Source organism: Artibeus jamaicensis, unplaced genomic scaffold, assembly GCF_021234435.1.
Source record: "Artibeus jamaicensis isolate MK-2021 breed Jamaican fruit bat unplaced genomic scaffold, CSHL_Jam_final contig_466, whole genome shotgun sequence".
Lineage (NCBI taxonomy): Eukaryota > Metazoa > Chordata > Mammalia > Chiroptera > Phyllostomidae > Artibeus > Artibeus jamaicensis.
The window spans coordinates 16,674,284-16,685,357 of record NW_026521844.1 but is presented as its reverse complement, the minus strand read 5'-3'; the positions used below and the strand labels follow the sequence as shown (position 1 = coordinate 16,685,357).

Below are 11,074 nucleotides of genomic sequence, written 5' to 3'. Positions count from 1 at the left end.
GACAGGCCTGTAATGATATAATCTTCCTGCTTATTACTTCTTTCACTATATCTCAGAAGTAGTCTTATGCCACATTGTCGTTCTCATTCATCTCTGTATATCTTGTGACCTCACCTTTTGTTTCTTCTTTGACTCAGTTATGTTTTAGTAGTATGTTGTTTAATCACCACATATCTGTGAGTTTACTTCCTTTTTACAATTGATTTTTTATTTATTTTATTTTATTTGTTGTATTTTATTTTATTGTTGTTCAAGTACAGTTTTTTGTCCTTTACGATTCCTAATTTCAAAGCATTGTGACCAGAGAACATAACTGATATCTTTTCAATCTTCTCGAATTTGTTGAGGCTAGTTTTGTAACTCAGTAATTCTAGATAATATTCTATATGCACTGGAGAAGAAAATATAATCTGACATTCTGGAATAAAATACTCCGTAAATGTCAATTATGTCCATTTGGTTTCATGTGTCAGTTAAAGCCAATATTTCTTTATTGTTGTATAATAAATAAGCTCTTGAAGATATCAAACAATTCTACTGTTTTGTTTAACTTCTCTCTCTCTCTATATATATATATCTTAACACCTACATTTCACTTTACTACTTTTATTTTAATATTTTAATAAATTTTAACTCATTCATAGATTAAAACAATTTGTTCCTTAAAAATGCTAGTATTTATTATTTTTTCTGTCAAAATTCAATTCTATATACTGAATTAGAAAAAATAAGATTGTATAAAAATTATTGATAAGGTATTCCTAAAAGATATGTATTGATTTCTTTTACCTGAAAAAATTAAACTTTAGAGCTGCTTTTTGGGCAATAAAGAAATCACCAACTGTGCTTGCTTTGGCAGCACATATATTACAATTGGAATGATACAGAAAAAATTAGTGTGAACTCTGAGCAAGGATGACATGCAAATTCATGAAGCATTCCATGTTTTTTTTCTCTTTTTTTTCTCAATAATTTTATTTAGTTATTTTTCAAGTACAGTTTAGGAAAAGAAATATCCACCAAATCAAAAAGCTGCTTCTATAATTAGATTATGCCTTATGTATTTAACATTATTATATTTACTGCCCAAATTTTTATGACTTCTGATGACTCATTTAGATTGAATTTATTATTATATAATGCTCCTGTTTGTCAAGGTTTTCATAGTTCACCCACTACTTTAGATGTGCCTTTGAATAAGACAAAGACACACAATCCTACTTGTTTTTTATATAATTGAAAGACAAAGATTTTTGTATACTTTCATTTTTATTATACCACTTTGAACACTTTTATTTTCTCCTTCCTGTGATTGATAATCTCTACATTTTATTTTGCTGTGTGTGCATGTTTGTGTCTCTGTGTTGGTGCGTGTGACTATTTCTCCTACTGACTGTGGTCGGGTCACTGTTACTGGTACTTTTATATGACATAATGAAGTTGGTTCATCAGTATTAGGTGGTTTAAAAGTAACAAACATTTATCATATGGTGGCATTTTTCTATGTGCTTTGAGTCAATTAATTCCTTTTGTTTGTACTACAACCGTGTGTGACAGACACTACTTTACCTTTGTTTTGTAGGTGAAAAAAATAAAGCATGTAGAAGTTTCATCCCTTTACCAAATTTACATTCTCAATAAGTAGTAGAGCTCACATCTGAGCCAAGATGGCTGATGCCACAGCACTGTGTTACACTACTAAATTATTGGTCACTGGTGTTTAACTGATAAAGAAGGTGAATTAATTAAAAACTTGCATTCTTTCTGCCATCTTATACTTCCTGAATTCTCATTCACTCTCATTTGTTCTTGCATATGTCATTATATTTAGATGTGTTGGGAGTTAATGTCATACATTTTAATAATTAAGCTTTCAAATCTAGACTATTTGTACCCTAATCTATTACTGTCCTTTAAAAGATGAGGAAATTATGCCATTTATATTTCCTACCATGTTTCTCTACCCACAATGTCCTAATGTTAATGTAGATAGGTAAAACTGGGGCATCACCTCCTTGGCCAAGATGGTACAGGGGATGTTTTTATACTGAGTACCCAAAAGCTAGAATGGTGAATGGACAGGGCTTCAAGCACACAAAGAGCTGGCAAGATAATTGGATAGAAAAAAAGCCATATCCTCTCTATGCATAAGAACTGTCAGCTTGAACTTGAAGGAGTAACTGTCTCTGAGAGGCAGTGCACTATTCTCCCAGGTCTTAGCATTTGCCTCACACTCTGGCTTTTGTAGCAGCAAGAAGCTGAACCTGTTTTTTCATTACAATGAGGTTTGTTTCATGGTCTATTCTTATGGCTATCCTACAACAGCATGTCCTAGTAAAAGTTTCTATAGGACATTGTTTTGGTTTTATCTAAGTAAATGTCTCAGCATTTAGCCCCCAACTATTTTCTCTTTGAGGCACTCTGTTTTCTTGGATTTTGAATTGTTACTTCTTCAAGGCTTTTTGTTATCTGATTGGTTGCTTTATTATGTTTTACTCTTGCTGGGTATGACTTTCAAACTAGTCTACTTCCTTTTCTCTCTGGATTTTCTAGCCCTCATTATTCTTACACTAAACCTTGGATTTTAGTAGCATTTTTATGCTAATTGTTCTTAATTTTTTATTTTTATTCCAAAATTATTAACCAAGCAGAGACTGGTATATTCAGCTGACTATGTGGTTGCTAGGTCTCCTGATGATGGCAAAATGTATATTTTAAATCTTCACTTACGTGTTTCAAAATAAATTATTGAGTCTCCTTACCTCAAAACTGCCCTCTGCTTCAAGTTTCCTTATCTGAGTAAAATGGGATTTGAGCACTGTAGACACCAGATGCTCAGGCTGAAAACATACATATTGTCCTCATTTTTCTTCATCACTCACTTCAGATTCTTCAATATCCTTGGCTATTTTGTGCCCAAAATATGACAAAGTTATTAACTTCTCTGAATGAACTCTAACATCATCAAAGTGAAGCATCACTGTCATATGAACTATGCAAATGTTACCTAACTATTCTCTTCTCATTTACTAAACATATCACCCCCCAAAAAATGATATCCTTAAAAAAACAGAAGAATTATGTCACTTGCTTTTTTAAAAATTTGTTTTAATTGTTGTTCAAGTACAGTTTTCCTTCTTTTACTCCCATCCCAGCCCACCCCCCTACAGTGCTTCTTAAAACATGGGATGATTTTCAGTTGAGAGTAAGAAAAGAACATTCTATTTACAGAGACTTAACTGTTTACCTAGTCAATCATTCCAACCTTTTGTCACCCAAATTTCTCCATGTTAATCTGCATATACTTTTGATAAGTCAAATCCTTCCTCTTTAAATGTTTGAGGACACAACAAAAAGATGTCTGTATATGCACCAGGAAGTGGGTCCTTCGCAGACACTGAATCTGCTGGTGCTTTGGTCTTAGATTTCCCAGACTCCATCCAGAATCATTCAGTGGATGCTCACTGTATTTTTCAGTACTTGACAGGCCACCATGAAGTTATATTACCTTTTTTCTTTTTCTGACATGGCTCTCAGTTCAGTAGGTCTGTCTTCTGGTTACCAGTTTTGGATATGGAATCTTTTGGAATAGGTCTAAGCACCTGCTTTTAAAACCTGGCAAAGCTGCCTTCACTTTCCTCACTTGCAGTAGTTCCTGAGACAGATATACAAACATTCAAAGGATATGGATTGTAATTCAATTGGTCAACTGTTGACAAAAACTTGCTGAAATACCTATCTTAGCATATTATGAAGCCAAAAAAGTTCATTACCTATGTCTATTAACAAAACATGACAGGATTATAAAGAATTAAAACTTAACTTCTGAACACAAATGTTGTTATTGTATATATTTTTGGCATTTAGAGTTGATATAAAAATTTTTTTTACTCTTTTACTCAAGGTCTTGTGTATGCACCTGCAGATTACTCTCCTGGTTCATTTGAAAATATGATTCTAATCATTCACTCCTGAACTCAGAGTGAATAACCTTAATGGTTTTAATCCTCAAAGGTGGAAAATGAAAACTACAACATCAATGAGACACTCATCTGATTATGAGGGAAAGAGAACTCCAGGAGGCTGCTGAAGGGAAGATAAACAGTCACAACCAGGTTGGAGAACAACTTGATAGCACCCTGCTAAGGACCTATAAACAGAACTGTTTGTAAAGAATTGGCTCAACCTTGCTGTATATTTATACAGAAATAAATGTTAAATAATGGTGGTTTATAAAGGTTGAAATGCTAAAAAAAAATGCCTTTCCTGCTTAAAGGCCATTATACCTTTGGGTCCTTTCCTAGAAATAATCCTCCTTCAATCTTCGGACCATCTTTATATTTTTTATTACTTTCAATATTCTCTAAAGCCCTCTGTAATCACTCCATTCATTATCTCAGCTGCATATGATTTCTTACTTACAGTTACCAAAATTTATAGTTATTTTAATTATTTCTTGACTACTTGGTTTTCAGAAGCGCACTATACTATAATGTAAGCCCGATTAGACCAGAATCCATAAATGTCTTCTGCATTTTATTCAAGGATCATAAAGAAGAAACTCCATAATTATTTACTGAATGAATACATTCATAAATGAATGACTAAATATTAATTTTACTTTGAATACAATTTGAATATTATTATTAGTTCTATTTAATTTTTGGAAAACATTTATGCAAGGATAATTTGAATGTATAAATTTTCTTTAATATTTGTTGTATATTTTAAGTGAATCAGTCTTCCAGAAATAAGTTCTATTTGTAGTAGCCATTATTATCTCAGTACTTCTTTTATTAATCAGTATGTTTTTCACTATAAGTCATTGGTAGCTTTTGTCCATGTTAAAAATTTTGGCAACAGCTTCTCACTCTTTTCTTTGTTGTTCATAGTTTTAATATATTTGCCTTCACTCTGGTTAATTTCATTTGACTCTCATTTATTTTATTGTTTTATTTTATTACATTAATTCTGGCTTGGTTATATTGAATTTACATAAAAGTCTAAATAGTCCTATAATTTGAAACATTTGTGAACTTTCTTTTATGTCTAGTTTATTGTATTTATTTAGCATGACCTTCTCTCTTGATTTGTTATATAATATCTTTATGTCAGTATCTAATAATTTCTTTAATTTTTTGCACCTAACATAAGTGGCTCAATGACCCCTTATAAATTTTCTACATAATGTAAATAAAATTACCTATTATATTATTTTTGATGCATGAGGAACTAGTTTCATTGCATTTTCTTTATTTTTGAACCACATATTTAATATTATATGTGTTTCTCTTTATCCTGGAAAAGGTATTCTTGGATAAGGGAGAATTTGAAGGGATATTTCATTAGTTTTAGCTGTCAAATAGGACTTCCTAATGCTCTTTATGGAGACCTTTAGAGTGTTTGGGGTTACCCTAAAGCTTTGAAATACTTGACCAGTTGTAGAAAATATCCTTTGATATTAAAAAGCCCCAAATGCTCAATCACTATAATTCACTCTAATTCTCAGAGTCTTGACCATTTTTATTGCAGCTCAAAGAGCAAGAGCAATTAAAGAAATGTGTAATTAATGTTTCCATTGTTGTTAGCATCTGAAAGTAGAATTCCGTGTGGGGCTTTCTCTTTATATCTCTTGATCTGGTAGCTACTCCACAGGATTTAGTTCTTCCAGTTCTTTCTTTTCCTCTATTAAACCTCTCTAAGTCTGTAGTTAGTTCCAAGTAATTTTTATTATTCTACTCTAATTTAAATTTTTTTAAATTAAAAACCTAAAACATAGACAGTAGATAGAAAATAGAAGGAGGGACAAGAATAGCATGGGAAATATAGAATCTAAAGGACTTGAGACACATGGTCATAAACTAAAGGGGGTAATGGTGGGGATGGGGGGGTAGGGTGGAGGGGAATGAAAGGGGGAATAGAACAACTGTAACAGCATAATCAATAAAAAAAATTTAAAAAAAAAACCTAAAACAGAAGAAGGGCTTGACAATCAAAGAAATAACAAAATCAGTGAAAGTTTTGTGGGGGTAATAAACATTCTGAAGATTGCACAAGGCTTCAGTTTGCTTTCCATAACATTGAATTAACATTTGAATTAACTTCTGGGAGGCTATTTCCAAGATTATCCAAAAGAGCGAACAGCCAGTGACACAAACCCCCAGTTCACCGCACGTCTTACTTTGAACTTTCTTGCATTCAACTTCTTGTACATGATCTTTCTAGACTGTTGGCCACAACTAATCCAAAGAAACAAATAGTTCTTTCTTACATATCCGAAAACTAGCCCTGCTTCACTTTCTCCCAAACCCTTTACTTGTAGCCTATGTAAATTCTTTCAAAACAATTTACATCTTTCTTCTCCCTACTTAACGTATAAAAAAAAGCCTGTCAACTCCAGGATGGCATGTATGTTGCTTTTTCCACCTAGTATTGCTGCTGGTGGTTTAGAGTTCATGCCACATGAACTGGTCCATTATTGGCCCAATAAACCCTTTCCTTCAGGAAAGTTTTCAGCCATGACACTTTTAGCTTTTTTGTTTGCTTTTGTTTAACAGAGGTAGAAAAAAGATAGTAAATGCAAAAAGGAACTATCATTGCTAGGGGGTATATAATAATAGTTCATTCGCAGGTTAAAATAATGACAAGAGCAATAAAAGTAGGTTAAAAGATGTTTAAGAGGTACAATTAAAAGAGCTTGGTATTTGGATGTCTGGAAGAGAGAAAGACTAAGTGTAGAAAAAGCTGTTTAGGTTTTGGTTTGGGAAACTACTGCCTGAATCAGGGAAAGAGGATCAGGTTTTTGTGTTGGCTTCCACACATGAGGGGTTTAAGAGGGACAGCATTGTCAGAGTCCACCTGGGTGCCCCAATTCCAGTCCCACTCCTGCTATTCTAAATCTCATGTGAACTCTAGAGGAGTCAGTGAATTCAACACATGTAATTCTGTGTGCAGCACAATTAAAATCTGGGTGTGATTTTCAGACAGGTTTTTTGTGTGGTTTACAAGATAAGACTATTTTAGGGCCATTGAATAAACTCTCTGATTTTCTGATGTTGACTTAAAAATGAGAGACTAAAGCTCTGACCTGTTTATTTTATTTGTATTAGTTCCTCTATGAAGTTATAAACAATCATCCTGCCTCCAAGTTTCTGTATTCTTTAAAAAAAATAATTTAAAAAATAAAATTTGCCTTCCATAATGAAAAAGAAAATAAAATCAATGAAGAGTGGAATCTTTGAGAAAGGGCTATAATTGTTTCATGAACATAAGTAGAAAATTATTTGAACCTGTAGTACTTAATTTTTAATAAACATTAATGCATCACTAATGTAATTACATAAGTGCACAAAAATTTGAAGAAATTAAGTATTTTATTTTTTCTTATTTTCTTGAACTCAGTGCCACAAAATTTGTGAGCCTATTCAAGTAAGCGTGAGATGGTTTAATTAATAAATGTGCTATATATTTTCTATTACTGAAAAAGATTTTAGGAATATAATATGCTCATTTCTGTTATCAAAATGATCAACACTTTTCATTATTTTTTCTGATTTTTAAAAGAATTTTAAAAGAAAAAAGACATTCTTCTTTTTCTCTTTATTTTTCTTTAAAATAAAAATATTCTCTCCAGTGTTTTAAATTATTTTATTTTTGTCCAATTTACAATTGTGTGCATCTCCCCCCACCCACAATTCCCCTGCCACCCCAGCCAAACCCACTTCCCTCTCCTTTAACCATTTTTATGTTTTTTGGTTATCTCAAATTATCTCCAGAACCACTTGGAGTAAAAAAGGTTTTCTATGTGGTTCTACCTATCTGCATCTTTTCTTATTCTTTATCATTAAATGTACTTTATCTAGATGGAAAATTGTTATTTGACTAAAGGGGATTATTTGTGCCCATCAAAGCCCAATGACACTCTCATTGGAGTTTGTAGCAAAAAAGTAAGAGATTATTTTCAGGAAGTGGCCCACACCCAGAGATGGGTGGGCTAATGCTCAAGACCTGACTTCCATGGCTTCCAGGGCATGGATTATATGGGGGGAAAATCACTAATGATAACAACTAAGGAAGTTAGGGTTGTGGTCTCTCTACTGATTGGTCCAGGGTTAGCTGATCAGGGCCTTTGGTCCTAACTCAGACAAGGTCTCCCTTCCTCTCATTTCCTGAATTTTGTGGTCCTAGAGCTAAAACGCAAACGAGGCCTGATGTTATTTCTGGTTTGACATAAATTCTGACTCTGTGGTCAACAGGCCAGAGGTTTTGTTCCTAAGATTAATTATTTAATAACGACCAGAACCACATTGTCTTGAGGACTTCATGATTAAGGCAGTGGTCATGCAAGGCAGAAGGAGGCAGGTGAGTCAGGGTACCGGAGGAGGCAGTTGGAATCAAAAGGAAAGAGAGGAGGAAAGGTCATATTAATGAAATAAAGTTTCTATGCTGTCAGAGTATACCACATATAAGTTTCTTTTGAAAAAAATAGTTATAATAAACTAAGATTTGTTATAGATATTGGATTTTTGCAATGGTATAAGAATGGTATAAGAGACATCCATTATGCTGAAAGTAGAATTTCAGCAACAAAGGTAATCTTCACCTATAAAGAATCACAGAGAGTGGATAGAAAGACTTACTGAGTAAGAAAATGAAATAGAGGATTCTTTTAGAAGAAAGGTGGTAGATTTAAAGTATTACCTTAATTATATAGCACATTCTTCTGGTAAATATCAGCTGTTAGACTATCATTTCTGCTCTTTATCCACTTAACTTAATTAAATATAATGACATGGGTTTTTGTAGGTTTCAGGTAATATTACCCAATTGTGTAAGAGAAGAAATTGAAGGATAGAGGGTTATATAACTTACTGAAGCTTAAATCATTTCAGTGGCAAGGCATGAAACTTTAAGTTGATTATTCCAGGTACCTTTTACAAGCTCAGAAGACAAACAGGCACCTCTTAAATAATTTGGATGACATCAAGTTATTGGTACTTAAAACAACATAACAAACTGTAACTTTGTAATTATAATTAATGAAAACATCATATTGTATGAAATGCAAAAAAATTAAATAAGCCACTAATCAGATGTCATTGATGTCACTATTTTCTTTATTTTTAAAGTAAATAAAAAATAATTAATGAAACATTTGAATGCAACCTTCTATTATTGTTTAATTCATATCAATCCTTTAAATTAATTATATTGTATTTAGTTTTTTTTATTATATGCCCTATGTTAGCCAAAAGTTGTCTTCCATAGCTTTACCCAGGGAATTCTGTCTTTGTTTGGATTCAGGATGGCCCAAACTAAACTGCTCTTGAGCACATCCTGTGATCTCTACTCCAAGGACGTAGATCTCGGATTTCAGTGTGTATCAGAATGATTTGGGGGGCTTCTTACCTCAGAGGTTGCTAGTGCCTCTTCAGGGTTTTCAATTATGCAGTTTTGGGGTGGCGAGTCAGAAATTTTACATCTCTGACAAGCTCCCAGGTGATGCTACTGCCAAAGGCCATAATTTGTACACTAATACACTAAGTGGTAACAACATTCATGTTCATGGTTATTGGTCCTGCCCACTGACCCACTCAGCCTGACTGAAAGCAGAAGACTAAGCAGGGGAAGAACAGAACACCTTTCAACACAGAATGAAAAATATCATCCCCACTGTGAACAAGTATAACTCTGGAGGTCTAATTGTAAAATTTGGAAATATTCCTTTCTTTTAATATGAATCTAAAATAAACTATCTTATTTTTTAATTTTCTTTTACTCTTTTCAGGCATATGTGGACATACATATATGAAAAAGAGAGAGATTTGGAGCTGCTAGCAGGATGAGCAAGAATTTACGAAAGGCATGTTTAATTCTTACACTGGCATAAAGACAGTGAGTACCCGTGTGCCACATAGCACCCAGCAATATGCGGCAGAATTCATTCATGGCTGCTTTTAATGTTGAGTTTGGTCACATTTTACTAAGTCCTAATAAGTAACTAGGAAGGAATGCCCAGCCCATGCTCTGTTCTCTGAGCCATGAACTTCAGCTAAGCTGTGTCCAAACAAGGAAAGGCAGGAGTTTTACTCCTTTATATAAAGAGGAAGTTTATGGTATACTTGTGGCACACATCACCCTCATCTCACACCTGTAACCCTGTGACTTTTTTGTAGAGTGATTATCTCAATGATCAGGGAAATCGTCACTAAGGCAAGACCAAACTCTAGCCAAGAGAGTATTTGTCCTGAGTTACTGCAGGTGATATTTCTGCAAATGTGAATAAGGGATATTCTAGGTCTGAATCTCTCTAGAGCTTCAGATACAGGAGAAATTCCAGGAATTTGTATATGCCTAGGGCATAAACATTTATAAGCATGATTTTATTAATATTTTTTCTGTTGCACTATGAGGAGGTACATTATTGGAGTGAATTTAAATCATGCAAATTTAACAAAATGAATGAAAATTGTGGAGGGGTATGCAAAAATCTCTGCCTCATACAGAGATGAGTCCATCATTCCATTTTTCAGTGTCTAGTTGGTGCTCATACTGTGAGTGTAATATACCCTGTCTTTAAAGCAGTTAAAGATTTTTCTCATACACCTCCACTCCTCAAATTGTAGCTATTAATCTTGTGCTATCACAAAATATTAAATATCTGTTCTAATACATACAAAAAAGAGAAGAAAAAATTAACTAGTTTGACTTTACTAAAAGTACACAGCTTGTTTGCTCTTGAAGGTGTCATTCAAGAGCAATACTGAACTTAATCAATTTTGCATTATATGCTGGCTTCTAACTAAAGCCTGCTTTATGATGGTATTCTACTGCATTTAGTGTACTATGTGCATTGATTACAGTTTGTCCCAGTTTCTTGTAATTCTCCAGCAAAAATTGCTACAGGAAGCATCAGTGTAGGTTTTTTTCTATATAGTGAGCAGCTGTCAGTTGGAAAAAATAACACGATAAACTCCCTGATTTCCTAATACAATTTTTTTAAAAGTGATGCTTAAATGGAAAAGCTGGTATGGCAATGATTTACTTAATACCCAAAATTCATGTTGGAAAAAAG

General features: G+C 33.3%; 1 non-coding gene across 1 annotated transcript; it reads left to right on the top strand.

The window, feature by feature from the left end:
• The first annotated feature begins 843 nt into the window (after positions 1-843).
• Positions 844-950, top strand: LOC119047086 (U6 spliceosomal RNA). Its single transcript, XR_005082070.2, has one exon. It is a non-coding gene; the product is annotated as a U6 spliceosomal RNA (small nuclear RNA).
• Positions 951-11,074: the final 10,124 nt, after the last annotated feature.